The 21691-nt window shown below is 59.6% G+C and overlaps 4 non-coding genes and 97 pseudogenes across 4 annotated transcripts; all 101 read right to left on the bottom strand.

The window, feature by feature from the left end:
* Window positions 1-55: 55 nt before the first annotated feature.
* On the bottom strand, window positions 56-174 carry LOC137551958 (5S ribosomal RNA; annotated as a pseudogene).
* Window positions 175-257: 83 nt separating this feature from the next.
* LOC137551206 (5S ribosomal RNA) lies at window positions 258-376 on the bottom strand (annotated as a pseudogene).
* Window positions 377-459: 83 nt separating this feature from the next.
* Window positions 460-578, bottom strand: LOC137552230 (5S ribosomal RNA; annotated as a pseudogene).
* Window positions 579-661: 83 nt separating this feature from the next.
* Window positions 662-780, bottom strand: LOC137554521 (5S ribosomal RNA; annotated as a pseudogene).
* Window positions 781-1463: 683 nt separating this feature from the next.
* Window positions 1464-1582, bottom strand: LOC137551981 (5S ribosomal RNA; annotated as a pseudogene).
* A 66-nt stretch (window positions 1583-1648) lies between these two features.
* On the bottom strand, window positions 1649-1767 carry LOC137551956 (5S ribosomal RNA; annotated as a pseudogene).
* An 83-nt stretch (window positions 1768-1850) lies between these two features.
* Window positions 1851-1969, bottom strand: LOC137551496 (5S ribosomal RNA; annotated as a pseudogene).
* Window positions 1970-2052: 83 nt separating this feature from the next.
* On the bottom strand, window positions 2053-2171 carry LOC137548687 (5S ribosomal RNA; annotated as a pseudogene).
* An 83-nt stretch (window positions 2172-2254) lies between these two features.
* Window positions 2255-2373, bottom strand: LOC137549726 (5S ribosomal RNA; annotated as a pseudogene).
* An 83-nt stretch (window positions 2374-2456) lies between these two features.
* On the bottom strand, window positions 2457-2575 carry LOC137551416 (5S ribosomal RNA; annotated as a pseudogene).
* A 66-nt stretch (window positions 2576-2641) lies between these two features.
* LOC137551954 (5S ribosomal RNA) lies at window positions 2642-2760 on the bottom strand (annotated as a pseudogene).
* Window positions 2761-2843: 83 nt separating this feature from the next.
* LOC137551205 (5S ribosomal RNA) lies at window positions 2844-2962 on the bottom strand (annotated as a pseudogene).
* Window positions 2963-3045: 83 nt separating this feature from the next.
* On the bottom strand, window positions 3046-3164 carry LOC137552229 (5S ribosomal RNA; annotated as a pseudogene).
* An 83-nt stretch (window positions 3165-3247) lies between these two features.
* Window positions 3248-3366, bottom strand: LOC137551203 (5S ribosomal RNA; annotated as a pseudogene).
* An 83-nt stretch (window positions 3367-3449) lies between these two features.
* On the bottom strand, window positions 3450-3568 carry LOC137552228 (5S ribosomal RNA; annotated as a pseudogene).
* Window positions 3569-3651: 83 nt separating this feature from the next.
* On the bottom strand, window positions 3652-3770 carry LOC137554520 (5S ribosomal RNA; annotated as a pseudogene).
* A 683-nt stretch (window positions 3771-4453) lies between these two features.
* Window positions 4454-4572, bottom strand: LOC137549943 (5S ribosomal RNA; annotated as a pseudogene).
* Window positions 4573-4638: 66 nt separating this feature from the next.
* LOC137551953 (5S ribosomal RNA) lies at window positions 4639-4757 on the bottom strand (annotated as a pseudogene).
* Window positions 4758-4840: 83 nt separating this feature from the next.
* LOC137551495 (5S ribosomal RNA) lies at window positions 4841-4959 on the bottom strand (annotated as a pseudogene).
* Window positions 4960-5042: 83 nt separating this feature from the next.
* On the bottom strand, window positions 5043-5161 carry LOC137548097 (5S ribosomal RNA; annotated as a pseudogene).
* An 83-nt stretch (window positions 5162-5244) lies between these two features.
* On the bottom strand, window positions 5245-5363 carry LOC137559010 (5S ribosomal RNA; annotated as a pseudogene).
* An 83-nt stretch (window positions 5364-5446) lies between these two features.
* Window positions 5447-5565, bottom strand: LOC137549725 (5S ribosomal RNA; annotated as a pseudogene).
* An 83-nt stretch (window positions 5566-5648) lies between these two features.
* LOC137549790 (5S ribosomal RNA) lies at window positions 5649-5767 on the bottom strand (annotated as a pseudogene).
* A 67-nt stretch (window positions 5768-5834) lies between these two features.
* LOC137549617 (5S ribosomal RNA) lies at window positions 5835-5953 on the bottom strand (annotated as a pseudogene).
* An 83-nt stretch (window positions 5954-6036) lies between these two features.
* On the bottom strand, window positions 6037-6155 carry LOC137549867 (5S ribosomal RNA; annotated as a pseudogene).
* Window positions 6156-6238: 83 nt separating this feature from the next.
* Window positions 6239-6357, bottom strand: LOC137550616 (5S ribosomal RNA; annotated as a pseudogene).
* An 89-nt stretch (window positions 6358-6446) lies between these two features.
* Window positions 6447-6565, bottom strand: LOC137552003 (5S ribosomal RNA; annotated as a pseudogene).
* Window positions 6566-6648: 83 nt separating this feature from the next.
* LOC137549446 (5S ribosomal RNA) lies at window positions 6649-6767 on the bottom strand (annotated as a pseudogene).
* An 83-nt stretch (window positions 6768-6850) lies between these two features.
* LOC137553671 (5S ribosomal RNA) lies at window positions 6851-6969 on the bottom strand (annotated as a pseudogene).
* Window positions 6970-7052: 83 nt separating this feature from the next.
* Window positions 7053-7171, bottom strand: LOC137548438 (5S ribosomal RNA; annotated as a pseudogene).
* Window positions 7172-7254: 83 nt separating this feature from the next.
* Window positions 7255-7373, bottom strand: LOC137550644 (5S ribosomal RNA; annotated as a pseudogene).
* Window positions 7374-7441: 68 nt separating this feature from the next.
* LOC137549907 (5S ribosomal RNA) lies at window positions 7442-7560 on the bottom strand (annotated as a pseudogene).
* Window positions 7561-7643: 83 nt separating this feature from the next.
* Window positions 7644-7762, bottom strand: LOC137552337 (5S ribosomal RNA; annotated as a pseudogene).
* Window positions 7763-7845: 83 nt separating this feature from the next.
* On the bottom strand, window positions 7846-7964 carry LOC137552964 (5S ribosomal RNA; annotated as a pseudogene).
* Window positions 7965-8047: 83 nt separating this feature from the next.
* Window positions 8048-8166, bottom strand: LOC137551319 (5S ribosomal RNA; annotated as a pseudogene).
* Window positions 8167-8249: 83 nt separating this feature from the next.
* LOC137551232 (5S ribosomal RNA) lies at window positions 8250-8368 on the bottom strand (annotated as a pseudogene).
* An 83-nt stretch (window positions 8369-8451) lies between these two features.
* On the bottom strand, window positions 8452-8570 carry LOC137552250 (5S ribosomal RNA; annotated as a pseudogene).
* An 83-nt stretch (window positions 8571-8653) lies between these two features.
* On the bottom strand, window positions 8654-8772 carry LOC137548628 (5S ribosomal RNA; annotated as a pseudogene).
* A 67-nt stretch (window positions 8773-8839) lies between these two features.
* On the bottom strand, window positions 8840-8958 carry LOC137549615 (5S ribosomal RNA; annotated as a pseudogene).
* Window positions 8959-9041: 83 nt separating this feature from the next.
* On the bottom strand, window positions 9042-9160 carry LOC137549572 (5S ribosomal RNA; annotated as a pseudogene).
* An 83-nt stretch (window positions 9161-9243) lies between these two features.
* On the bottom strand, window positions 9244-9362 carry LOC137547983 (5S ribosomal RNA; annotated as a pseudogene).
* A 281-nt stretch (window positions 9363-9643) lies between these two features.
* Window positions 9644-9762, bottom strand: LOC137552489 (5S ribosomal RNA; annotated as a pseudogene).
* An 83-nt stretch (window positions 9763-9845) lies between these two features.
* LOC137551178 (5S ribosomal RNA) lies at window positions 9846-9964 on the bottom strand (annotated as a pseudogene).
* An 83-nt stretch (window positions 9965-10047) lies between these two features.
* Window positions 10048-10166, bottom strand: LOC137548489 (5S ribosomal RNA; annotated as a pseudogene).
* Window positions 10167-10249: 83 nt separating this feature from the next.
* LOC137549815 (5S ribosomal RNA) lies at window positions 10250-10368 on the bottom strand (annotated as a pseudogene).
* An 83-nt stretch (window positions 10369-10451) lies between these two features.
* Window positions 10452-10570, bottom strand: LOC137551765 (5S ribosomal RNA; annotated as a pseudogene).
* Window positions 10571-10653: 83 nt separating this feature from the next.
* LOC137551940 (5S ribosomal RNA) lies at window positions 10654-10772 on the bottom strand (annotated as a pseudogene).
* An 83-nt stretch (window positions 10773-10855) lies between these two features.
* LOC137551451 (5S ribosomal RNA) lies at window positions 10856-10974 on the bottom strand (annotated as a pseudogene).
* Window positions 10975-11057: 83 nt separating this feature from the next.
* Window positions 11058-11176, bottom strand: LOC137551231 (5S ribosomal RNA; annotated as a pseudogene).
* Window positions 11177-11259: 83 nt separating this feature from the next.
* Window positions 11260-11378, bottom strand: LOC137550592 (5S ribosomal RNA; annotated as a pseudogene).
* An 83-nt stretch (window positions 11379-11461) lies between these two features.
* Window positions 11462-11580, bottom strand: LOC137552821 (5S ribosomal RNA; annotated as a pseudogene).
* An 83-nt stretch (window positions 11581-11663) lies between these two features.
* Window positions 11664-11782, bottom strand: LOC137558238 (5S ribosomal RNA; annotated as a pseudogene).
* An 83-nt stretch (window positions 11783-11865) lies between these two features.
* On the bottom strand, window positions 11866-11984 carry LOC137558895 (5S ribosomal RNA; annotated as a pseudogene).
* An 83-nt stretch (window positions 11985-12067) lies between these two features.
* Window positions 12068-12186, bottom strand: LOC137548329 (5S ribosomal RNA; annotated as a pseudogene).
* Window positions 12187-12285: 99 nt separating this feature from the next.
* On the bottom strand, window positions 12286-12404 carry LOC137552666 (5S ribosomal RNA; annotated as a pseudogene).
* Window positions 12405-12487: 83 nt separating this feature from the next.
* LOC137551148 (5S ribosomal RNA) lies at window positions 12488-12606 on the bottom strand (annotated as a pseudogene).
* An 82-nt stretch (window positions 12607-12688) lies between these two features.
* LOC137556943 (5S ribosomal RNA) lies at window positions 12689-12807 on the bottom strand (annotated as a pseudogene).
* An 83-nt stretch (window positions 12808-12890) lies between these two features.
* On the bottom strand, window positions 12891-13009 carry LOC137548683 (5S ribosomal RNA; annotated as a pseudogene).
* Window positions 13010-13092: 83 nt separating this feature from the next.
* On the bottom strand, window positions 13093-13211 carry LOC137558147 (5S ribosomal RNA; annotated as a pseudogene).
* Window positions 13212-13294: 83 nt separating this feature from the next.
* On the bottom strand, window positions 13295-13413 carry LOC137547687 (5S ribosomal RNA; annotated as a pseudogene).
* Window positions 13414-13496: 83 nt separating this feature from the next.
* LOC137558934 (5S ribosomal RNA) lies at window positions 13497-13615 on the bottom strand (annotated as a pseudogene).
* Window positions 13616-13698: 83 nt separating this feature from the next.
* Window positions 13699-13817, bottom strand: LOC137557281 (5S ribosomal RNA; annotated as a pseudogene).
* An 83-nt stretch (window positions 13818-13900) lies between these two features.
* Window positions 13901-14019, bottom strand: LOC137558981 (5S ribosomal RNA; annotated as a pseudogene).
* An 83-nt stretch (window positions 14020-14102) lies between these two features.
* Window positions 14103-14221, bottom strand: LOC137559479 (5S ribosomal RNA; annotated as a pseudogene).
* Window positions 14222-14304: 83 nt separating this feature from the next.
* LOC137548491 (5S ribosomal RNA) lies at window positions 14305-14423 on the bottom strand (annotated as a pseudogene).
* An 83-nt stretch (window positions 14424-14506) lies between these two features.
* LOC137554212 (5S ribosomal RNA) lies at window positions 14507-14625 on the bottom strand (annotated as a pseudogene).
* Window positions 14626-14708: 83 nt separating this feature from the next.
* Window positions 14709-14827, bottom strand: LOC137558145 (5S ribosomal RNA; annotated as a pseudogene).
* Window positions 14828-14910: 83 nt separating this feature from the next.
* Window positions 14911-15029, bottom strand: LOC137549009 (5S ribosomal RNA; annotated as a pseudogene).
* Window positions 15030-15112: 83 nt separating this feature from the next.
* On the bottom strand, window positions 15113-15231 carry LOC137551353 (5S ribosomal RNA; annotated as a pseudogene).
* An 83-nt stretch (window positions 15232-15314) lies between these two features.
* LOC137554198 (5S ribosomal RNA) lies at window positions 15315-15433 on the bottom strand (annotated as a pseudogene).
* An 83-nt stretch (window positions 15434-15516) lies between these two features.
* On the bottom strand, window positions 15517-15635 carry LOC137552520 (5S ribosomal RNA). Its single transcript, XR_011027145.1, has one exon. It is a non-coding gene; the product is annotated as a 5S ribosomal RNA (ribosomal RNA).
* Window positions 15636-15705: 70 nt separating this feature from the next.
* On the bottom strand, window positions 15706-15824 carry LOC137557107 (5S ribosomal RNA; annotated as a pseudogene).
* An 83-nt stretch (window positions 15825-15907) lies between these two features.
* LOC137557279 (5S ribosomal RNA) lies at window positions 15908-16026 on the bottom strand (annotated as a pseudogene).
* Window positions 16027-16110: 84 nt separating this feature from the next.
* On the bottom strand, window positions 16111-16229 carry LOC137548276 (5S ribosomal RNA). Its single transcript, XR_011026686.1, has one exon. It is a non-coding gene; the product is annotated as a 5S ribosomal RNA (ribosomal RNA).
* An 83-nt stretch (window positions 16230-16312) lies between these two features.
* On the bottom strand, window positions 16313-16431 carry LOC137551161 (5S ribosomal RNA; annotated as a pseudogene).
* An 83-nt stretch (window positions 16432-16514) lies between these two features.
* On the bottom strand, window positions 16515-16633 carry LOC137547524 (5S ribosomal RNA; annotated as a pseudogene).
* Window positions 16634-16716: 83 nt separating this feature from the next.
* Window positions 16717-16835, bottom strand: LOC137548391 (5S ribosomal RNA; annotated as a pseudogene).
* An 83-nt stretch (window positions 16836-16918) lies between these two features.
* Window positions 16919-17037, bottom strand: LOC137548255 (5S ribosomal RNA; annotated as a pseudogene).
* An 83-nt stretch (window positions 17038-17120) lies between these two features.
* Window positions 17121-17239, bottom strand: LOC137553669 (5S ribosomal RNA; annotated as a pseudogene).
* An 83-nt stretch (window positions 17240-17322) lies between these two features.
* LOC137549378 (5S ribosomal RNA) lies at window positions 17323-17441 on the bottom strand (annotated as a pseudogene).
* An 83-nt stretch (window positions 17442-17524) lies between these two features.
* Window positions 17525-17643, bottom strand: LOC137559463 (5S ribosomal RNA; annotated as a pseudogene).
* Window positions 17644-17726: 83 nt separating this feature from the next.
* LOC137550574 (5S ribosomal RNA) lies at window positions 17727-17845 on the bottom strand (annotated as a pseudogene).
* An 83-nt stretch (window positions 17846-17928) lies between these two features.
* LOC137558043 (5S ribosomal RNA) lies at window positions 17929-18047 on the bottom strand (annotated as a pseudogene).
* An 83-nt stretch (window positions 18048-18130) lies between these two features.
* On the bottom strand, window positions 18131-18249 carry LOC137547509 (5S ribosomal RNA; annotated as a pseudogene).
* Window positions 18250-18332: 83 nt separating this feature from the next.
* LOC137550912 (5S ribosomal RNA) lies at window positions 18333-18451 on the bottom strand (annotated as a pseudogene).
* Window positions 18452-18534: 83 nt separating this feature from the next.
* LOC137550869 (5S ribosomal RNA) lies at window positions 18535-18653 on the bottom strand (annotated as a pseudogene).
* Window positions 18654-18737: 84 nt separating this feature from the next.
* Window positions 18738-18856, bottom strand: LOC137549783 (5S ribosomal RNA; annotated as a pseudogene).
* Window positions 18857-18939: 83 nt separating this feature from the next.
* LOC137549721 (5S ribosomal RNA) lies at window positions 18940-19058 on the bottom strand (annotated as a pseudogene).
* An 83-nt stretch (window positions 19059-19141) lies between these two features.
* On the bottom strand, window positions 19142-19260 carry LOC137549223 (5S ribosomal RNA; annotated as a pseudogene).
* Window positions 19261-19343: 83 nt separating this feature from the next.
* On the bottom strand, window positions 19344-19462 carry LOC137553230 (5S ribosomal RNA; annotated as a pseudogene).
* Window positions 19463-19545: 83 nt separating this feature from the next.
* LOC137548531 (5S ribosomal RNA) lies at window positions 19546-19664 on the bottom strand (annotated as a pseudogene).
* An 83-nt stretch (window positions 19665-19747) lies between these two features.
* Window positions 19748-19866, bottom strand: LOC137555235 (5S ribosomal RNA). Its single transcript, XR_011027930.1, has one exon. It is a non-coding gene; the product is annotated as a 5S ribosomal RNA (ribosomal RNA).
* An 83-nt stretch (window positions 19867-19949) lies between these two features.
* LOC137558797 (5S ribosomal RNA) lies at window positions 19950-20068 on the bottom strand (annotated as a pseudogene).
* An 83-nt stretch (window positions 20069-20151) lies between these two features.
* LOC137557278 (5S ribosomal RNA) lies at window positions 20152-20270 on the bottom strand (annotated as a pseudogene).
* An 83-nt stretch (window positions 20271-20353) lies between these two features.
* LOC137551100 (5S ribosomal RNA) lies at window positions 20354-20472 on the bottom strand (annotated as a pseudogene).
* An 84-nt stretch (window positions 20473-20556) lies between these two features.
* LOC137557842 (5S ribosomal RNA) lies at window positions 20557-20675 on the bottom strand (annotated as a pseudogene).
* Window positions 20676-20758: 83 nt separating this feature from the next.
* On the bottom strand, window positions 20759-20877 carry LOC137558796 (5S ribosomal RNA; annotated as a pseudogene).
* Window positions 20878-20960: 83 nt separating this feature from the next.
* LOC137548883 (5S ribosomal RNA) lies at window positions 20961-21079 on the bottom strand (annotated as a pseudogene).
* An 83-nt stretch (window positions 21080-21162) lies between these two features.
* LOC137552509 (5S ribosomal RNA) lies at window positions 21163-21281 on the bottom strand. Its single transcript, XR_011027144.1, has one exon. It is a non-coding gene; the product is annotated as a 5S ribosomal RNA (ribosomal RNA).
* Window positions 21282-21364: 83 nt separating this feature from the next.
* LOC137548552 (5S ribosomal RNA) lies at window positions 21365-21483 on the bottom strand (annotated as a pseudogene).
* Window positions 21484-21566: 83 nt separating this feature from the next.
* Window positions 21567-21685, bottom strand: LOC137558795 (5S ribosomal RNA; annotated as a pseudogene).
* Window positions 21686-21691: the final 6 nt, after the last annotated feature.

The raw sequence follows: 21691 nt of genomic DNA, 5'->3' as shown, positions 1-21691 counted from the left end.
CGCCGTGAGGCTTCCCACGCGTGCTCATAGCCATTGGGCCTCAAACCCAAAAAACCGCCTGCAGCACCTGGGGTTCACAGCCGGTGTCCCATGCAGCTACTTACCAGGCCTGAAGCCGCTTAGTTTCCGCGATCTGACGAGAGCGGGCGCTTTCGGCTTAGTGCGGCCGCAGGCAAACTCCAAGGCGCCGTTCCGGCGCCTTGAAGGTGAGGCTTCCCACGCGTGCTCATAGCCATTGGGCCTCATACCCAAAAAAACACCTGCAGCACCTGGGGTTCACAGCCGGTCTCCCATGCAGCTTCTAACCAGGCCTGAAGCCGCTTAACTTCCGCGATCTGACGAGAGCGGGCGCTTTCGGCTTAGTGTGGCCACAGGCAAACTCCAAAGCGCCGTTCCGGCGCCTTGAAGGTGAGGCTTCCCACGCGTGCTCATAGCCATTGGGCCTCAAACCCAAAAAAATGCCTGCAGCTCCTGGGGTTCACAGCCGGTCTCCCACGCAGCTACTAAACAGGCCTGAAACCGCTTAGCTTCCGCGATCTGACGAGAGCGGGCGCTTTCGGCTTAGTGCAGCCGCAGGCAAACTCCGAGGCGCCGTTCCGGCGCCTTGAAGGTGAGGCTTCCCACGCGTGCTCATAGCCATTGGGCCTCAAACCCAAAAAAACACCTGCAGCACCTGGGGTTCACAGCCAGTCTCCGATGCAGCTTCTAACCAGGCCTGAAGCCGCTTAGCTTCCGCGATGTGACGAGAGCGGGTGCTTTCGGCTTAGTGTGGCCGCAGGCAAACTCCAAAGCGCCGTTCCGGCGCCTTGAAGGTGAGGCTTCCCACGCGTGCTCATAGCCATTGGGCCTCAAACCCAACAAAATGCCTGCAGCTCCTGGGGTTCACAGCCGGTCTCCCATGCAGCTACTAACCAGGCCTGAAGCCGCTTAGCTTCCGCGATCTGACAAAACTCAAAAGGAAAGCATCCATATAGCAAAGAATAATATAATAAATCCATACAAATAGCACCATAAAGTACAAGAAATTTATTAGGGACTTGTCCCTTTAAAACACAAGTAAAACATATAGCGGGGGATACAGGTTGGATGTCATGGTAAGATGACTCATAAAATAATGATCAACATCCCAATATAATACAAAGTGGTATAATGATAACTGAGTAAACTGAAACACTGGGCAAGCAAAGTATAACCATACCAATCCTTCATCAAAATGCCTATGAGTGCAGCGTCTTATGTATATCCATTGCTGTACAAAATGTGCATGAAAGGATAGAAGAAAGAAAGGAGGAATGCTTACCACCAGATCAGTACAGACACCCTTCCTGTGCCCCCGCTAGACCTCACATGTATCGCTTTCGGCTTAGTGTGGCCGCAGGCAAATTCCAAGGCGCCGTTCCGGCGTCTTGAAGGTGAGGCTTCCCACGCGTGCTCATAGCCATTGGGCCTCAAACCAAAAAAAACGCCTGCAGCACCTGGGGTTCACAGCCAGTCTCCCATGCAGCTACTAACCAGGCCTGAAGACGCTTAGCTTCCGCGATCCGACGAGAGCAGGCGCTTTCGGCTTAGTGTGGCCGCAGGCAAATTCCAAGGCGCCGTGAGGCTTCCCACGCGTGCTCATAGCCATTGGGCCTCAAACCCAAAAAACCGCCTGCAGCACCTGGGGTTCACAGCCGGTGTCCCATGCAGCTACTTACCAGGCCTGAAGCCGCTTAGTTTCCGCGATCTGACGAGAGCGGGCGCTTTCGGCTTAGTGCGGCCGCAGGCAAACTCCAAGGCGCCGTTCCGGCGCCTTGAAGGTGAGGCTTCCCACGCGTGCTCATAGCCATTGGGCCTCATACCCAAAAAAACACCTGCAGCACCTGGGGTTCACAGCCGGTCTCCCATGCAGCTTCTAACCAGGCCTGAAGCCGCTTAACTTCCGCGATCTGACGAGAGCGGGCGCTTTCGGCTTAGTGTGGCCACAGGAAAACTCCAAAGCGCCGTTCCGGCGCCTTGAAGGTGAGGCTTCCCACGCGTGCTCATAGCCATTGGGCCTCAAACCCAAAAAAACGCCTGCAGCACCTGGGGTTCACATCCGGTCTCCCATGCAGCTACTAACCAGGCCTGAAGCCGCTTAGCTTCCGCGATCTGACGAGAGCGGGCGCTTTCGGCCTAGTGTGGCCGCAGGGAAATTCCAAGCCGCCGTTCCGGCGTCTTGAAGGTGAGGCTTCCCACGCGTGCTCATAGCCATTGGGCCTCAAACCCAAAAAAACGCCTGCAGCACCTGGGGTTCACAGCCAGTCTCCCATGCAGCTACTAACCAGGCCTGAAGCCACTTAGCTTCCGCGATCTGACGAGAGCGGGCACTTTCGGCTTAGTGTGGCCGCAGGCAAAATCCAAGGCGCCGTTGCGGCGCCTTGAAGGTGAGGCTTCCCACGCGTGCTCATAGCCATTGGGCCTCAAACCCCAAAAAACGCCTGCAGCACCTGGGGTTCACAGCCAGTCTCCCATGCAGCTACTAACCAGGCCTGAAGCCACTTAGCTTCCGCGATCCGACGAGAGCAGGCGCTTTCGGCTTAGTGTGGCCGCAGGCAAATTCCAAGGCGCCGTGAGGCTTCCCACGCGTGCTCATAGCCATTGGGCCTCAAACCCAAAAAACCGCCTGCAGCACCTGGGGTTCACAGCCGGTGTCCCATGCAGCTACTTACCAGGCCTGAAGCCGCTTAGTTTCCGCGATCTGACGAGAGCGGGCGCTTTCGGCTTAGTGCGGCCGCAGGCAAACTCCAAGGCGCCGTTCCGGCGCCTTGAAGGTGAGGCTTCCCACGCGTGCTCATAGCCATTGGGCCTCATACCCAAAAAAACACCTGCAGCACCTGGGGTTCACAGCCGGTCTCCCATGCAGCTTCTAACCAGGCCTGAAGCCGCTTAACTTCCGCGATCTGACGAGAGCGGGCGCTTTCGGCTTAGTGTGGCCACAGGCAAACTCCAAAGCGCCGTTCCGGCGCCTTGAAGGTGAGGCTTCCCACGCGTGCTCATAGCCATTGGGCCTCAAACCCAAAAAAATGCCTGCAGCTCCTGGGGTTCACAGCCGGTCTCCCACGCAGCTACTAAACAGGCCTGAAACCGCTTAGCTTCCGCGATCTGACGAGAGCGGGCGCTTTCGGCTTAGTGCAGCCGCAGGCAAACTCCGAGGCGCCGTTCCGGCGCCTTGAAGGTGAGGCTTCCCACGCGTGCTCATAGCCATTGGGCCTCATACCCAAAAAAACACCTGCAGCACCTGGGGTTCACAGCCGGTCTCCCATGCAGCTTCTAACCAGGCCTGAAGCCGCTTAACTTCCGCGATCTGACGAGAGCGGGCGCTTTCGGCTTAGTGTGGCCACAGGCAAACTCCAAAGCGCCGTTCCGGCGCCTTGAAGGTGAGGCTTCCCACGCGTGCTCATAGCCATTGGGCCTCAAACCCAAAAAAATGCCTGCAGCTCCTGGGGTTCACAGCCGGTCTCCCACGCAGCTACTAAACAGGCCTGAAACCGCTTAGCTTCCGCGATCTGACGAGAGCGGGCGCTTTCGGCTTAGTGCAGCCGCAGGCAAACTCCGAGGCGCCGTTCCGGCGCCTTGAAGGTGAGGCTTCCCACGCGTGCTCATAGCCATTGGGCCTCAAACCCAAAAAAACACCTGCAGCACCTGGGGTTCACAGCCAGTCTCCGATGCAGCTTCTAACCAGGCCTGAAGCCGCTTAGCTTCCGCGATGTGACGAGAGCGGGTGCTTTCGGCTTAGTGTGGCCGCAGGCAAACTCCAAAGCGCCGTTCCGGCGCCTTGAAGGTGAGGCTTCCCACGCGTGCTCATAGCCATTGGGCCTCAAACCCAACAAAATGCCTGCAGCTCCTGGGGTTCACAGCCGGTCTCCCATGCAGCTACTAACCAGGCCTGAAGCCGCTTAGCTTCCGCGATCTGACAAAACTCAAAAGGAAAGCATCCATATAGCAAAGAATAATATAATAAATCCATACAAATAGCACCATAAAGTACAAGAAATTTATTAGGGACTTGTCCCTTTAAAACACAAGTAAAACATATAGCGGGGGATACAGGTTGGATGTCATGGTAAGATGACTCATAAAATAATGATCAACATCCCAATATAATACAAAGTGGTATAATGATAACTGAGTAAACTGAAACACTGGGCAAGCAAAGTATAACCATACCAATCCTTCATCAAAATGCCTATGAGTGCAGCGTCTTATGTATATCCATTGCTGTACAAAATGTGCATGAAAGGATAGAAGAAAGAAAGGAGGAATGCTTACCACCAGATCAGTACAGACACCCTTCCTGTGCCCCCGCTAGACCTCACATGTATCGCTTTCGGCTTAGTGTGGCCGCAGGCAAATTCCAAGGCGCCGTTCCGGCGTCTTGAAGGTGAGGCTTCCCACGCGTGCTCATAGCCATTGGGCCTCAAACCAAAAAAAACGCCTGCAGCACCTGGGGTTCACAGCCGGTCTCCCATGCAGCTACTAACCAGGCCTGAAGACGCTTAGCTTCCGCGATCCGACGAGAGCAGGCGCTTTCGGCTTAGTGTGGCCGCAGGCAAATTCCAAGGCGCCGTGAGGCTTCCCACGCGTGCTCATAGCCATTGGGCCTCAAACCCAAAAAACCGCCTGCAGCACCTGGGGTTCACAGCCGGTGTCCCATGCAGCTACTTACCAGGCCTGAAGCCGCTTAGTTTCCGCGATCTGACGAGAGCGGGCGCTTTCGGCTTAGTGCGGCCGCAGGCAAACTCCAAGGCGCCGTTCCGGCGCCTTGAAGGTGAGGCTTCCCACGCGTGCTCATAGCCATTGGGCCTCATACCCAAAAAAACACCTGCAGCACCTGGGGTTCACAGCCGGTCTCCCATGCAGCTTCTAACCAGGCCTGAAGCCGCTTAACTTCCGCGATCTGACGAGAGCGGGCGCTTTCGGCTTAGTGTGGCCACAGGAAAACTCCAAAGCGCCGTTCCGGCGCCTTGAAGGTGAGGCTTCCCACGCGTGCTCATAGCCATTGGGCCTCAAACCCAAAAAAATGCCTGCAGCTCCTGGGGTTCACAGCCGGTCTCCCACGCAGCTACTAAACAGGCCTGAAGCCGCTTAGCTTCCGCGATCTGACGAGAGCGGGCGCTTTCGGCTTAGTGTGGCCGCAGGCAAACACCAAGGCGCCGTTCCGGTGCCTTGAAGGTGAGGCTTCCCACGCGTGCTCATAGCCATTGGGCCTCAAACCCAAAAAAACGCCTGCAGCACCTGGGGTTCACAGCCGGTCTCCCATGCAGCTACTAACCAGGCCTGAAGCTGCTTAGCTTCCGCGATCTGACGAGAGCGGGCGCTTTCGGCTTAGTGTGGCCGCAGGCAAACTCCAAAGCGCCGTTCCGGTGCCTTGAAGGTGAGGCTTCCCACGCGTGCTCATAGCCATTGGGCCTCAAACCCAAAAAAACGCCTGCAGCACCTGGGGTTCACAGCCAGTCTCCCATGCAGCTACTAACCAGGCCTGAAGCCACTTAGCTTCCGCGATCTGACGAGAGCGGGCACTTTCGGCTTAGTGTGGCCGCAGGCAAAATCCAAGGCGCCGTTGCGGCGCCTTGAAGGTGAGGCTTCCCACGCGTGCTCATAGCCATTGGGCCTCAAACCAAAAAAAACACCTGCAGCACCTGGGGTTCACAGCCGGTCTCCCATGCAGCTACTAACCAGGCCTGAAGCCGCTTAGCTTCCACGATCTGACGAGAGCAGGCGCTTTCGGCTTAGTGTGGCCGCAGGCAAATTCCAAGGCGCCGTGAGGCTTCCCACGCGTGCTCATAGCCATTGGGCCTCAAACCCCCCAAAAAAGCCTGCTGCACCTGGGGTTCACAGCCGGTCTCCCATGCAGCTACTAACCAGGCCTGAAGCCGCTTAGCTTCCGCGATCTGACGAGAGCGGACGCTTTCAGCTTAGTGTGGCCGCAGGCAAACTCCAAGGCGCCGTTACGGCGCCTTGAAGGTGAGGCTTACCACGTGTGCTCATAGCCATTGGGCCTCAAACCCAAAAAAACACCTGCAGCACCTGGGGTTCACAGTCGGTCTCCCATGCAGCTACTAACCAGGCCTGAAGCCGCTTAGCTTCCACGATCTGACGAGAGCGGGCGCTTTCGGCTTAGTGCGGCCGCAGGCAAACTCCAAGGCGCCGTTCCGGCGCCTTGAAGGTGAGGCTTCCCACGTGTGCTCATAGCCATTGGGCCTCAAACCCAAAAAAACACCTGCAGCACCTGGGGTTCACAGCCGGTCTTCCATGCAGCTACTAACCAGGCCTGAAGCCGCTTAGCTTCCACGATCTGACGAGAGCGGGCGCTTTCAGCTTAGTGTGGCCGCAGGTAAACTCCAAGGCGCCGTTCTCCGCAGGCAAACTCCAAGGCGCCGCTTCCCACGCGTGCTCATAGCCACTGGGCCTCAAACCCAAAAAAACACCTGCAGCACCTGGGGTTCACAGCCGGTATCCCATGCAGCTACTAACCAGTCCCGAAGCCGCTTAGCTTCCGCGATCTGACGAGAGCGGGCGCTTTCGGCTTAGTGTGGCCGCAGGCAAACTCCAAGGTGCCGTTCCGGCGCCTTGAAGGTGAGGCTTCCCACGCGTGCTCATAGCCATTGGGCCTCAAACCCCAAAAAACGCCTGCAGCACCTGGGGTTCACAGCCGGTCTCCCATGCAGCTACTAACCAGGCCTGAAGCCGCTTAGTTTCCGCGATCTGACGAGAGCGGGCGCTTTCGGCTTAGTGCGGCCGCAGGCAAACTCCAAGCCGCCGTTCCGGCGCCTTTAAGGTGAGGCTTCCCACGCGTGCTCATAGCCATTGGGCCTCAAACCCAAAAAAACGCCTGCAGCACCTGGGGTTCACATCCGGTCTCCCATGCAGCTACTAACCAGGCCTGAAGCCGCTTAGCTTCCACAAACTGACGAGAGAAGGCGCTTTCGGCTTAGTGTGGCCGCAGGCAAACTCCAAGGTGCCGTTTCGGCGTCTTGAAGGTGAGGCTTCCCACGCGTGCTCATAGCTATTGGGCCTCAAACCCAAAAAAACGCCTGCAGCACCTGGGGTTCACAGCCAGTCTCCCATGCAGCTACTAACCAGGCCTGAAGCCACTTAGCTTCCGCGATCTGACGAGAGCGGGCGCTTTCGGCTTAGTGTGGCCGCAGGCAAAATGCAAGGCGCCGTTCCGGCGCCTTGAAGGTGAGGCTTCCCACGCGTGCTCATAGCCATTGGGCCTCAAACCCAAAAAAACACCTGCAGCACCTGGGGTTCACAGCCGGTCTCCCATGCAGCTACTAACCAGGCCTGAAGCCGCTTAGCTTCCGCAATCTGACGAGAGCGGGAACTTTCGGCTTAGCGTGGCCGCAGGTAAGCTCCAATGCGCAAGGTGAGGCTTCCCACGCGTGCTCATAGCTATTGGGCCTCAAACCCAAAAAAACGCCTGCAGCACCTGGGGTTCACAGCCGGTCTCCCATGCAGCTACTAACCAGGCCTGAAGCCGCTTAGCTTCCGCAATCTGACGAGAGCGGGAACTTTCGGCTTAGCGTGGCCGCAGGCAAACTCCAATGTGCCGTTCCGGCGCCTTGAAGGTGAGGCTTCCCACGCGTGCTCATAGCCATTGGGCCTCAAACCCAAAAAAACACCTGCAGCACCTGGGGTTCACAGCCGGTCTCCCATGCAGCTACTAACCAGGCCTGAAGCCGCTTAGCTTCCGCAATCTGACGAGAGCGGGAACTTTCAGCTTAGCGTGGCCGCAGGCAAGCTCCAATGCGCCGTTCCGGCGCCTTGAAGGTGAGGCTTCCCACGCGTGCTCATAGCTATTGGGCCTCAAACCCAAAAAAACACCTGTAGCACCTGGGGTTCACAGCCGGTCTCCCATGCAGCTACTAACCAGGCCTGAAGCCGCTTAGCTTCCGCAATCCGACGAGAGCGGGCGCTCTCGGCTTAGTGTGGCCGCAGGCAATCTCCAAAGCGCCGTTCCGGCGCCTTGAAGGTGAGGCTTCCCACGCGTGCTCATAGCCATTGGGCCTCAAACCCAAAAAAACGCCTGCAGCACCTGGGGTTCACAGCCGGTCTCCCATGCAGCTACTAACCAGGCCTGAAGCCGCTTAGCTTCCGCAATCTGACGAGAGCGGGAACTTTCAGCTTAGCGTGGCCGCAGGCAAGCTCCAATGCGCCGTTCCGGCGCCTTGAAGGTGAGGCTTCCCACGCGTGCTCATAGCTATTGGGCCTCAAACCCAAAAAAACACCTGCAGCACCTGGGGTTCACAGCCGGTCTCCCATGCAGCTACTAACCAGGCCTGAAGCCGCTTAGCTTCCGCAATCCGACGAGAGCGGGCGCTCTCGGCTTAGTGTGGCCGCAGGCAATCTCCAAAGCGCCGTTCCGGCGCCTTGAAGGTGAGGCTTCCCACGCGTGCTCATAGCCATTGGGCCTCAAACCCAAAAAAACGCCTGCAGCACCTGGGGTTCACAGCCAGTCTCCCATGCAGCTACTAACCAGGCCTGAAGCCACTTAGCTTCCGCGATCTGACAAGAGCGGGCACTTTCGGCTTAGTGTGGCCGCAGGCAAAATCCAAGGCGCCGTTCCGGCGCCTTGAAGGTGAGGCTTCCCACGCGTGCTCATAGCCATTGGGCCTCAAACCAAAAAAAACACCTGCAGCACCTGGGGTTCACAGCCGGTCTCCCATGCAGCTACTAACCAGGCCTGAAGCCGCTTAGCTTCCGCGATCTGACGAGAGCAGGCGCTTTCGGCTTAGTGTGGCCACAGGCAAATTCCAAGGCGCCGTGAGGCTTCCCACGCGTGCTCATAGCCATTGGGCCTCAAACCCCCCAAAAAAGCCTGCTGCACCTGGGGTTCACAGCCGGTCTCCCATGCAGCTACTAACCAGGCCTGAAGCCGCTTAGCTTCCGCGATCTGACGAGAGCGGACGCTTTCAGCTTAGTGTGGCCGCAGGCAAACTCCAAGGCGCCGTTACGGCGCCTTGAAGGTGAGGCTTCCCACGTGTGCTCATAGCCATTGGTCCTCAAACCCAAAAAAACGCCTGCAGCACCTGGGGTTCACAGTCGGTCTCCCATGCAGCTACTAACCAGGCCTGAAGCCGCTTAGCTTCCACGATCTGACGAGAGCGGGCGCTTTCGGCCTAGTGCGGCCGCAGGCAAACTCCAAGGCGTCGTTCCGGCGCCTTGAAGGTGAGGCTTCCCACGTGTGCTCATAGCCATTGGGCCTCAAACCCAAAAAAACGCCTGCAGCACCTGGGGTTCACAGCCGGTCTCCCATGCAGCTACTAACCAGGCCTGAAGCCGCTTAGCTTCCACGATCTGACGAGAGCGGGCGCTTTCAGCTTAGTGTGGCCGCAGGCAAACTCCAAGGCGCCGTTCTCCGCAGGCAAACTCCAAGGCGCCGCTTCCCACGCGTGCTCATAGCCACTGGGCCTCAAACCCAAAAAAACACCTGCAGCACCTGGGGTTCACAGCCGGTCTCCCATGCAGCTACTAACCAGTCCCGAAGCCGCTTAGCTTCCGCGATCTGACGCTTTCGGCTTAGTGTGGCCGCAGGCAAACTCCAAGGTGCCGTTCCGGCGCCTTGAAGGTGAGGCTTCCCACGCGTGCTCATAGCCATTGGGCCTCAAACCCCAAAAAACGCCTGCAGCACCTGGGGTTCACAGACAGTCTCCCATGCAGCTACTAACCAGGCCTGAAGCCGCTTAGCTTCCACGATCTGACGAGAGCGGGCACTTTTGGCTTAGTGTGGCCGCAGACAAATTCCAAGGCGCCGTTTCGGCACCTTGAAGGTGAGGCTTCCCACGCGTGCTCATACCCATTGGACCTCAAACCCAAAAAAACGCCTGCAGCACCTGGGGTTCACAGCCGGTCTCCCATGCAGCTACTAACCAAGCCTGAAGCCGCTTAGTTTCCGCGATCTGACGAGAGCGGGCGCTTTCGGCTTAGTGCGGCCGCAGGCAAACTCCAAGCCGCCGTTCCGGCGCCTTTAAGGTGAGGCTTCCCACGCGTGCTCATAGCCATTGGGCCTCCAACCCAAAAAAACGCCTGCAGCACCTGGGGTTCACAGCCAGTCTCCCATGCAGCTACTAACCAGGCCTGAAGCCGCTTAGCTTCCGCGATCTGACGAGAGCGGGCGCTTTCGGCTTAGTGTGGCCGCAGGTAAACTCCAAGGCGCCGTTCCGGCACCTTGAAGGTGAGGCTTCCCACGCGTGCTCATAGCCATTGGGCCTCAAACCCAAAAAAACACCTGCAGCACCTGGGGTTCACAGCCGGTCTCCCATGCAGCTACTAACCAGGCCTGAAGCCGCTTAGCTTCCGCGATCTGACAAGAGCGGGCGCTGTCGGCTTAGTGTGGCCGCAGGCCAACTCCAAGGCGCCGTTCCGGTGCCTTGAAGGTGAGGCTTCCCACGCGTGCTCATAGCCATTGGGCCTCAAACCCAAAAAAACACCTGCAGCACCTGGGGTTCACATCCGGTCTCCCATGCAGCTACTAACCAGGCCTGAAGCCGCTTAGCTTCCACGATCTGACGAGAGAAGGCGCTTTCGGCTTAGTGTGGCCGCAGGCAAACTCCAAGGTGCCGTTCCGGCGTCTTGAAGGTGAGGCTTCCCACGCGTGCTCATAGCTATTGGGCCTCAAACCCAAAAAAACGCCTGCAGCACCTGGGGTTCACAGCCAGTCTCCCATGCAGCTACTAACCAGGCCTGAAGCCGCTTAGCTTCCGCAATCTGACGAGAGCGGGAACTTTCGGCTTAGCGTGGCCGCAGGCAAACTCCAATGCGCCGTTCCGGCGTCTTGAAGGTGAGGCTTCCCACGCGTGCTCATAGCCATTGGGCCTCAACCCCAAAAAAACACCTGCAGCACCTGGGGTTCACAGCCGGTCTCCCATGCAGCTACTAACCAGGCCTGAAGCCGCTTAGCTTCCGCAATCTGACGAGAGCGGGAACTTTCGGCTTAGCGTGGCCGCAGGCAAGATCCAATGCGCCGTTCCGGCGCCTTGAAGGTGAGGCTTCCCACGCGTGCTCATAGCTATTGGGCCTCAAACCCAAAAAAACACCTGCAGCACCTGGGGTTCACAGCCGGTCTCCCATGCAGCTACTAACCAGGCCTGAAGCCGCTTAGCTTCCGCAATCCGACGAGAGCGGGCGCTCTCGGCTTAGTGTGGCCGCAGGCAATCTCCAAAGCGCCGTTCCGGCGCCTTGAAGGTGAGGCTTCCCACGCGTGCTCATAGCCATTGGGCCTCAAACCCAAAAAAACGCCTGCAGTACCTGGGGTTCACAGCCGGTCTCCCATGCAGCTACTAACCAGGCCTGAAGCCGCTTAGCTTCCACGATCTGACGAGAGCGGGCGCTTTCGGCTTAGTGTGGCCGCTGGCAAACTCCAAGCCGCCGTTCCGGCACCTTGAAGGTGAGGATTGCCACGCGTGTTCATAGCCATTGGGCCTCAAACCCAAAAAAACACCTGCAGCACCTGGGGTTCACAGCCGGTCTCCCATGCAGCTACTAACCAGGCATGAAGCCGCTTAGCTTCCGCGGTCTGACGAGAGCAGGCGCTTTCAGCTTAGTGTGGCCGCAGGCAAACTCTAAGGCGCCGTTCCGGCGCCTTGAAGGTGAAGCTTCCCACGCGTGCTCATAGCCATTGGGTCTCAAACCCAAAAAAACGCCTGCAGCACCTGGGGTTCACAGCCGGTCTCCCATGCAGCTACTAACCAGGCCCGAAGCCGCTTAGCTTCCGCGATCTGACGAGAGCGGGCGCTTTCAGCTTAGTGTGGCCGCAGGCAAACTCCAAGGCGCCGTTCCGGCGCCTTGAAGGTGAGGCTTCCCACGCGTGCTCATAGCCATTGGGCCTCAAACCCAAAAAAACACCTGCAGCACCTGGGGTTCACAGCCAGTCTCCCATGCAGCTACTAACCAGGCCTGAAGCCGCTTAGCTTCCGCGATCTGACGAGAGCGGGCGCTTTCGGCTTAGTGTGGCCGCAGGTAAACTCCAATGCGCCGTTCCGGCGCCTTGAAGGTGAGGCTTCCCACGCGTGCTCATAGCCATTGGGCCTCAAACCCAAAAAAAGACCTGCAGCACCTGGGGTTCACAGCCGGTCTCCCATGCAGCTACTAACCAGGCCCGAAGCCACTTAGCTTCCGCGATCTGACGAGAGCGGGCGCTTTCGACTTAGTGTGGCCGCAGGCAACCTTCAAGGCGCCGGAACTCCAAGGCGCCGTTCCGGCGCCTGGAAGGTGAGGCTTCCCACGCGTGCTCATAGCCATTGGGCCTCAAACCCCAAAAAACGCCTGCAGCACCTGGGGTTCACAGCCGGTGTCCCATGCAGCTACTAACCAGGCCTGAAGCCGCTTAGCTTCCACGATTTGACGAGAGCGGGCGCTTTCGGCTTAGTGTGGCCGCAGACAAACTCCAAGGCGCCGTTCCGGCGCCTTGAAGGTGAGGCTTCCCACGCGTGCTCATAGCCATTGGGCGTCAAACCCAAAAAAACGCCTGCAGCACCTGGGGTTCACAGCCGGTCTCCCATGCAGCTACTAACCAGGCCTGAAGCCGCTTAGCTTCCGCAATCTGGCGAGAGCGAGCGCTTTCGGCTTAGTGTGGCCGCAGGCAACCTCCAAGGCGCCGTTGCGGCGCCTTGAAGGTGAGGCTTCCCACGCGTGCTCATAGCCATTGGGCCTCAAACCCAAAAAACGCCTGCAGCACCTGGGGTTCACAGCCGGTCTCCCATGCAGCTACTAACCAGGCCTGAAGCCGCTTAGCTTCCGCGATCTGACGAGAGCGGGCGCTTTCGGCTTAGTGTGGCCACAGGCAACCTCTAAGGCGCCGTTCCGGCGCCTTGAAGGTGAGGCTTCCCACGCGTGCTCATAGCCATTGGGCCTCAAACCCAAAAAAACGCCCGCAGCACCTGGGGTTCACAGCCGGTCTCCCATGCAGCTACTAACCAGGCCTGAAGCCACTTAGCTTCCGCGATCTGACGAGAGCGGGCGCTTTCGGCTTAGTGTGGCCACAGGCAACCTCCAAGGCGCCGTTCCGGCGCCTTGAAGGTGAGGCTTCCCACGCGTGCTCATAGCCATTGGGCCTCAAACCCAAAAAAACGCCTGCAGCACCTGGGGTTCACAGCCGGTCTCCCATGCAGCTACTAACCAGGCCTGAAGCCGCTTAGCTTCCGCGATCTGACGAGAGCGGGCGCTTTCGGCTTAGTGTGGCCGCAGGTAACCTCCAAGGCGCCGTTCCGGCGCCTTGAAGGTGAGGCTTCCCACGCGTGCTCATAGCCATTGGGCCTCAAACCCAAAAAAACGCCTGCAGCACCTGGGGTTCACAGCCGGTCTCCCATGCAGCTACTAACCAGGCCTGAAGCCGCTTAGCTTCCGCGATCTGATGAGAGCGGGCGCTTTCAGCTTAGTGTGGCCGCAAGAAACCTCCAAGGCGCCGTTCCGGCGCCTTGAAGGTGAGGCTTCCCACGCGTGCTCATAGCCATTGGGCCTCAAACCCAAAAAAACGCCTGCAGCACCTGGGGTTCACAGCCGGTCTCCCATGCAGCTACTAACCAGGCCTGAAGCCGCTTAGCTTCCGCGATCTGACGAGAGCGGGCGCTTTTGGCTTAGTGTGGCCGCAGGCAACCTCCAAGGCGCCGTTCCGGCGCCTTGAAGGTGAGGCTTCCCACGCGTGCTCATAGCCATTGGGCCTCAAACCCAAAAAAACACCTGCAGCACCTGGGGTTCACAGCCGGTCTCCCATGCAGCTACTAACCAGGCCTGAAGCCGCTTAGCTTCCGCGATCTGACGAGAGCGGGCGCTTTCGGCTTAGTGTGGCCGCAGGCAACCTCCAAGGCGCCGTTCCGGCGCCTTGAAGGTGAGGCTTCCCACGCGTGCTCATAGCCATTGGGCCTCAAACCCAAAAAAACGCCTGCAGCACCTGGGGTTCACAGCCGGTCTCCCATGCAGCTACTAACCAGGCCTGAAGCCGCTTAGCTTCCGAGATCTGACGAGAGCGGGCGCTTTCGGCTTAGTGTGGCCGCAGGCAACCTCCAAGGCGCCGTTCCGGCGCCTTGAAGGTGAGGCTTCCCAGGCGTGCTCATAGCCATTGGGCCTCAAACCCAAAAATACGCCTGCAGCACCTGGGGTTCACAGCCGGTCTCCCATGCAGCTACTAACCAAGCCTGAAGCCGCTTAGCTTCCGCGATCTGACGAGAGCGAGCGCTTTCGGCTTAGTGTGGCCGCAGGCAACCTCCAAGGCGCCGTTCCGGCGCCTTGAAGGTGAGGCTTCCCACGCGTGCTCATAGCCATTGGGCCTCAAACCCAAAAAAACGCCTGCAGCACCTGGGGTTCACAGCCGTTCTCCCATGCAGCTACTAACCAGGCCTGAAGCCGCTTAGCTTCCGCGATCTGACGAGAGCGGGCGCTTTCGGCTTAGTGTGGCCGCAGGCAACCTCCAAGGCGCCGTTCCGGCGCCTTGAAGGTGAGGCTTCCCACGCGTGCTCATAGCCATTGGGCCTCAAACCCAAAAAAACGCCCGCAGCACCTGGGGTTCACAGCCGGTCTCCCATGCAGCTACTAACCAGGCCTGAAGCCACTTAGCTTCCGCCATTTGACGAGAGCAGGCGCTTTCGGCTTAGTGTGGCCACAGGCAACCTCCAACGCGCCGTTCCGGCGCCTTGAAGGTGAGGCTTCCCACGCGTGCTCATAGCCATTGGGCCTCAAACCCAAAAAAACGCCTGCAGCACCTGGGGTTCACAGCCGGTCTCCCATGCAGCTACTAACCAGGCCTGAAGCCGCTTAGCTTCCGCGATCTGACGAGAGCGGGCGCTTTCGGCTTAGTGTGGCCGCAGGTAACCTCCAAGGCGCCGTTCCGGCGCCTTGAAGGTGAGGCTTCCCACGCGTGCTCATAGCCATTGGGCCTCAAACCCAAAAAAACGCCTGCAGCACCTGGGGTTCACAGCCGGTCTCCCATGCAGCTACTAACCAGGCCTGAAGCCGCTTAGCTTCCGCGATTTGACGAGAGCGGGCGCTTTCGGCTTAGTGTGGCCACAGGCAACCTTCAAGGCGCCGTTCCGGCGCCTTGAAGGTGAGGCTTCCCACGCGTGCTCATAGCCATTGGGCCTCAAACCCAAAAAAACACCTGCAGCACCCGGGGTTCACAGCCGGTCTCCCATGCAGCTACTAACCAGGCCTGAAGCCGCTTAGCTTCCACAATCTGACGAGAGCGGGCGCTTTCGGCTTAGTGTGGCCGCAGGCAACCTCAAAGGCGCCGTTCCGGCGCCTTGAAGGTGAGGCTTCCCACGCGTGCTCATAGCCATTGGGCCTCAAACCCAAAAAAACACCTGCAGCACCTAGGGTTCACAGCCGGTCTCCCATGCAGCTACTCACCAGGCCTGAAGCCGCTTAGCTTCCACGATGTGACGAGAGCGGGCGCTTTCGGCTTAGTGTGGCCGCAGGCAACCTCCAAGGCGCCGTTCCGGCGCCTTGAAGGTGAGGCTTCCCACGCGTGCTCATAGCCATTGGGCCTCAAACCCAAAAAAACGCCTGCAGCACCTGGGGTTCACAGCCGGTCTCCCATGCAGCTACTAACCAGGCCTGAAGCCGCTTAGCTTCCGCGATCTGACGAGAGCGGGCGCTTTCGGCTTAGTGTGGCCGCAGGCAACCTCCAGGGCGCCGTTCCGGCGCCTTCCCACGCGTGCTCATAGCCATTGGGCCTCAAGCCCAAAACAACGCCTGCAGCACCTGGGGTTCACAGCCGGTCTCCCATGCAGCTACTAACCAGGCCTGAAGCCGCTTAGCTTCCGCGATCTGACGAGAGCGGGCGCTTTCAGCTTAGTGTGGCCGCAGGCAACCTCCAGGGCGCCGTTCCGACGCCTTGAAGGTGAGGCTTCCCACGCGTGCTCATAGCCATTGGGTCTCAAACCCAAAAAAACACCTGCAGCACCTGGGGTTCACAGCCGGTCTCCCATGCAGCTACTAACCAGGCCTGAAGCCGCTTAGCTTCCGCGATCTGACGAGAGCGGGCGCTTTCGGCTTAGTGTGGCCGCAGGCAACCTCCAGGGCGCCGTTCCGGCGCCTTGAAGGTGAGGCTTCCCACGCGTGCTCATAGCCATTGGGTCTCAAACCCAAAAAAAACGCCTGCAGCACCTGGGATTCACAGCCGGTCTCCCATGCAGCTACTAACCAGGCCTGAAGCCGCTTAACTTCCGCGATCTGACGAGAGCGGGCGCTTTCGGCTTAGTGTGGCCGCAGGCAACCTCCAGGGCGCCGTTCCGGCGCCTTGAAGGTGAGGCTTCCCACGCGTGCTCATAGCCATTGGGCCTCAAACCCAAAAAAACGCCTGCTGCACCTGGGGTTCACAGCCGGTCTCCCATGCAGCTACTAAGCAGGCCTGAAGCCGCTTAGCTTCCGCGATCTGACGAGAGCGGGCGCTTTCGGCTTAGTGTGGCCACAGGCAACCTCCAAGGCGCCGCTCCGGCGCCTTGAAGGTGAGGCTTCCCACGCGTGCGCATAGCCATTGGGCCTCAAACCCAAAAAACCGCCTGCAGCACCTGGGGTTCACAGCCGGTCTCCCATGCAGCTACTAACCAGGCCTGAAGCCTCTTAGCTTCCGCGATCTGACGAGAGCGGGAGCTTTCGGCTTAGTGTGGCCGCAGGCAACCTCCAGGGCGCTGTTCCGGCGCCTTGAAGGTGAGGCTTCCCACGCGTGCTCATAGCCATTGGGCCTCAAACCCAAAAAAACGCCTGCTGCACCTGGGGTTCACAGCCGGTCTCCCATGCAGCTACTAACCAGGCCTGAAGCCGCTTAGCTTCCGCGATCTGACGAGAGCGGGCGCTTTCGGCTTAGTGTGGCCACAGGCAACCTCCAAGGCGCCGTTCCGGCGCCTTGAAGGTGAGGCTTCCCACGCGTGCTCATAGCCATTGGGCCTCAAACCCAAAAAAACGCCTGCAGCACCTGGGGTTCACAGCCGGTCTCCCATGCAGCTACTAACAAGGCCTGAAGCCGCTTAGCTTCCGCGATCTGACGAGAGCGGGCGCTTTCGGCTTAGTGTGGCCGCAGGCAACCTCCAGGGCGCCGTTCCGGCGCCTTGAAGGTGAGGCTTCCCACGCGTGCTCATAGCCATTGGGCCTCAAACCCAAAACAACGCCTGCAGCACCTGGGGTTCACAGCCGGTCTCCCATGCAGCTACTAACCAGGCCTGAAGCCGCTTAGCTTCCGCGATCTGACAAGTGAAGGCGCTTTCGGCTTAGTGTGGCCGCAGGCAACCTCCAGGGCGCCGTTCCGGCGCCTTGAAGGTGAGGCTTCCCACGCGTGCTCATAGCCATTGGGTCTCAAACCCAAAAAAACGCCTGCAGCACCTGGGGTTCACAGCCGGTCTCCCATGCAGCTACTAACCAGGCCTGACGCCGCTTAGCTTCCGCGATCTGACGAGTGCGGGCGCTTTCGGCTTAGTGTGGCCGCAGGCAACCTCCAAGGCGCCGTTCCGGCGCCTTGAAGGTGAGGCTACCCACGCGTGCTCATAGCCATTGGGTCTCAAACCCAAAAAAACGCCTGCAGCACCTGGGGTTCACAGCCGGTCTCCAATGCAGCTACTAACCAGGCCTGAAGCCGCTTAGCTTCCGCGATCTGACGAGAGCGGGTGCTTTCGGCTTAGTGTGGCCGCAGGCAACCTCCAGGGCGCCGTTCCGGCGCCTTGAAGGTGAGGCTTCCCACGCGTGCTCATAGCCATTGGGCCTCAAACCCAAAACAACGCCTGCAGCACCTGGGGTTCACAGCCGGTCTTCCATGCAGCTACTAACCAGGCATGAAGCCGCTTAGCTTCCGCGATCTGACGAGAGCGGGCGCTTTCGGCTTAGTGTGGCCGCAGGCAACCTCCAGGGCGCCGTTCCGGCGCCTTGAAGGTGAGGCTTCCCACGCGTGCTCATAGCCATTGGGTCTCAAACCCAAAAAACCGCCTGCAGCACCTGGGGTTCACAGCCGGTCTCCCATGCAGCTACTAACCAGGCCTGAAGCCACTTAGCTTCCGCGATCTGACGAGAGCGGGCGCTTTCGGCTTAGTGTGGCCGCAGGCAACCTCCAGGGCGCCGTTCCGGCTCCTTGAAGGTGAGGCTTCCCACGCGTGCTCATAGCCATTGGGCCTCAAACCCAAAAAAACGCCTGCATCACCTGGGGTTCACAGCCGGTCTCCCATGCAGCTACTAACCAGGCCTGAAGCCGCTTAGCTTCCGCGATCTGACGAGAGCGGGCGCTTTCGGCTTAGTGTGGCCGCAGGCAACCTCCAGGGCGCCGTTCCGGCGCCTTGAAGGTGAGGCTTCCCACGCGTGCTCATAGCCATTGGGTCTCAAACCCAAAAAAACTCCTGCAGCACCTGGGGTTCACAGCCGGTCTCCCATGCAGCTACTGACCAGGCCTGAAGTCGCTTAGCTTCCGCGATCTGACGAGAGCGGGCGCTTTCGGCTTAGTGTGGCCGCAGGCAACCTTCAGGGCGCCGTTCCGGCGCCTTGAAGGTGAGGCTTCCCACGCGTGCTCATAGCCATTGGGCCTCAAACCCAAAAAAACGCCTGCAGCACCTGGGGTTCACAGCCAGTCTCCCATGCAGCTACTAACCAGGCCTGAAGCCGCTTAGCTTCTGCGATCTGACGAGAGCGGGCGCTTTCGGCTTAGTGTGGCCACAGGCAACCTCCAGGGCGCCGTTCCGGCGCCTTGAAGGTGAGGCTTCCCACGCGTGCTCATAGCCATTGGGTCTCAAACCCAAAAAAAACGCCTGCAGCACCTGGGGTTCACAGCCGGTCTCCCATGCAGCTACTAACCAGGCCTGAAGCCGCTTAGCTTCTGCAATCTGACGAGAGCGGGCGCTTTCGGCTTAGTGTGGCCGCAGGCAACCTCCAGGGCGCCGTTCCGGCGCCTTGAAGGTGAGGCTTCCCACGCGTGCTCATAGCCATTGGGCCTCAAACCCAAAAAAACGCCTGCCGCACCTGGGGTTCACAGCCGGTCTCCCATGCAGCTACTAACCAGGCCTGAAGCCGCTTAGCTTCCGCGATCTGACGAGAGCGGGCGCTTTCGGCTTAGTGTGGCCGCAGGGAACCTCCAAGGCGCCGTTCCGGCGCCTTGAAGGTGAGGCTTCCCACGCGTGCTCATAGCCATTGGGCCTCAAACCCAAAAAACCGCCTGCAGTACCTGGGGTTCACAGCCGGTCTCCCATGCAGCTACTAACCAGGCCTGAAGCCGCTTAGCTTCCGCGATCTGACGAGAGCTGGCGCTTTCGGCTTAGTGTGGCCGCAGGCAACCTCCAGGGCGCCGTTCCGGCGCCTTGAAGGTGAGGCTTCCCACGCGTGCTCATAGCCATTGGGCCTCAAACCCAAAAAAACGCCTGCCGCACCTGGGGTTCACAGCCAGTCTCCCATGCAGCTACTAACCAGGCCTGAAGCCGCTTAGCTTCTGCGATCTGACGAGAGCGGGCGCTTTCGGCTCAGTGTGACCGCAAGCAACCTCCAAGGTGCCGTTCCGGCGCCTTGAAGGTGAGGCTTCCCACGCGTGCTCATAGCCATTGGGCCTCAAACCCAAAAAACCGCCTGCAGCACCTGGGGTTCACAGCCGGTCTCCCATGCAGCTACTAACCAGGCCTGAAGCCGCTTAGTTTCCGCGATCTGACGAGAGCGGGCGCTTTCGGCTTAGTGTGGCCACAGGCAACCTCCAGGGCGCCGTTCGGGCGCCTTGAAGGTGAGGCTTCCCACGCGTGCTCATAGCCATTGGGCCTCAAACCCAAAACAACGCCTGCAGCACCTGGGGTTCACAGGCGGTCTCCCATGCAGCTACTAACCAGGCCTGAAGCCGCTTAGCTTCCGCGATCTGACGAGAGCGGGCGCTTTCAGCTTAGTGTGGCCGCAGGCAACCTCCAAGGCGCCGTTCCGGCGCCTTGAAGGTGAGGCTTCCCACGCGTGCTCATAGCCATTGGGCCTCAAACCCAAAAAACCGCCTGCAGCACCTGGGGTTCACAGCCGGTCTCCCATGCAGCTACTAACCAGGCCTGAAGCCGCTTAGCTTCCGCAATCTGACGAGAGCGGGCGCTTTCGGCTTAGTGTGGCCGCAGGCAACCTCCAGGGCGCCGTTCCGGCGCCTTGAAGGTGAGGCTTCCCACGCGTGCTCATAGCCATTGGGCCTCAAACCCAAAACAACACCTGCAGCACCTGGGGTTCACAGCCGGTCTCCCATGCAGCTACTAACCAGGCCTGAAGCCGCTTAGCTTCCGCGATCTGACGAGAGCGGGCGCTTTCGGCTTAGTGTGGCCGCAGGCAACCTCCAAGGCGCCGTTCCGGCGCCTTGAAGGTGAGGCTTCCCACGCGTGCTCATAGCCATTGGGCCTCAAACCCAAAACAACGCCTGCAGCACCTGGGGTTCACAGCCGGTCTCCCATGCAGCTACTAACCAGGCCTGAAGACGCTTAGCTTCCGCGATCTGACGAGTGCGGGCGCTTTCGGCTTAGTGTGGCCGCAGGAAACCTCCAAGGCGCCGTTCCGGCGTCTTGAAGGTGAGGCTTCCCACGCGTGCTCATAGCCATTGGGTCTCAAACCCAAAAAAAACGCCTGCAGCACCTGGGGTTCACAGGCGGTCTCCCATGCAGCTACTAACCAGGCCTGAAGCCGCTTAGCTTCCGCAATCTGACGAGAGCGGGCGCTTTCAGCTTAGTGTGGCCGCAGGCAACCTCCAAGGCGCCGTTCCGGCGCCTTGAAGGTGAGGCTTCCCACGCGTGCTCATAGCCATTGGGCCTCAAACCCAAAAAACCGCCTGCAGCACCTGGGGTTCACAGCCGGTCTCCCATGCAGCTACTAACCAGGCCTGAAGCCGCTTAGCTTCCGCAATCTGACGAGAGCGGGCGCTTTCGGCTTAGTGTGGCCGCAGGCAACCTCCAGGGCGCCGTTCCGGCGCCTTGAAGGTGAGGCTTCCCACGCGTGCTCATAGCCATTGGGCCTCAAACCCAAAACAACACCTGCAGCACCTGGGGTTCACAGCCGGTCTCCCATGCAGCTACTAACCAGGCCTGAAGCCGCTTAGTTTCCGCGATCTGACGAGAGCGGGCGCTTTCGGCTTAGTGTGGCCGCAGGCAACCTCCAGGGCGCCGTTCGGGCGCCTTGAAGGTGAGGCTTCCCACGCGTGCTCATAGCCATTGGGCCTCAAACCCAAAACAACGCCTGCAGCACCTGGGGTTCACAGCCGGTCTCCCATGCAGCTACTAACCAGGCCTGAAGCCGCTTAGCTTCCGCGATCTGACGAGAGCGGGCGCTTTCGGCTTAGTGTGGCCGCAGGCAACCTCCAGGGCGCCGTTCCGGCGCCTTGAAGGTGAGGCTTCCCACGCGTGCTCATAGCCATTGGGCCTCAAACCCAAAAAAACACCTGCCGCACCTGGGGTTCACAGCCGGTCTCCCATGCAGCTACTAACCAGGCCTGAAGCCGCTTAGCTTCCGCGATCTGACGAGAGCGGGCGCTTTCGGCTTAGTGTGGCCGCAGGCAACCTCCAAGGCGCCGTTCCGGCGCCTTGAAGGTGAGGCTTCCCACGCGTGCTCATAGCCATTGGGCCTCAAACCCAAAAAACCGCCTGCAGCACCTGGGGTTCACAGCCGGTCTCCCATGCAGCTACTAACCAGGCCTGAAGCCGCTTAGCTTCCGCAATCTGACGAGAGCGGGCGCTTTCGGCTTAGTGTGGCCGCAGGCAATCTC

This window comes from Hyperolius riggenbachi, chromosome 2 (genome assembly GCF_040937935.1).
Source record: "Hyperolius riggenbachi isolate aHypRig1 chromosome 2, aHypRig1.pri, whole genome shotgun sequence".
Taxonomy (NCBI): domain Eukaryota; kingdom Metazoa; phylum Chordata; class Amphibia; order Anura; family Hyperoliidae; genus Hyperolius; species Hyperolius riggenbachi.
The sequence above is the reverse complement of the archived record's forward strand: the minus strand, read 5'-3'. Positions and strand labels throughout refer to the sequence as shown.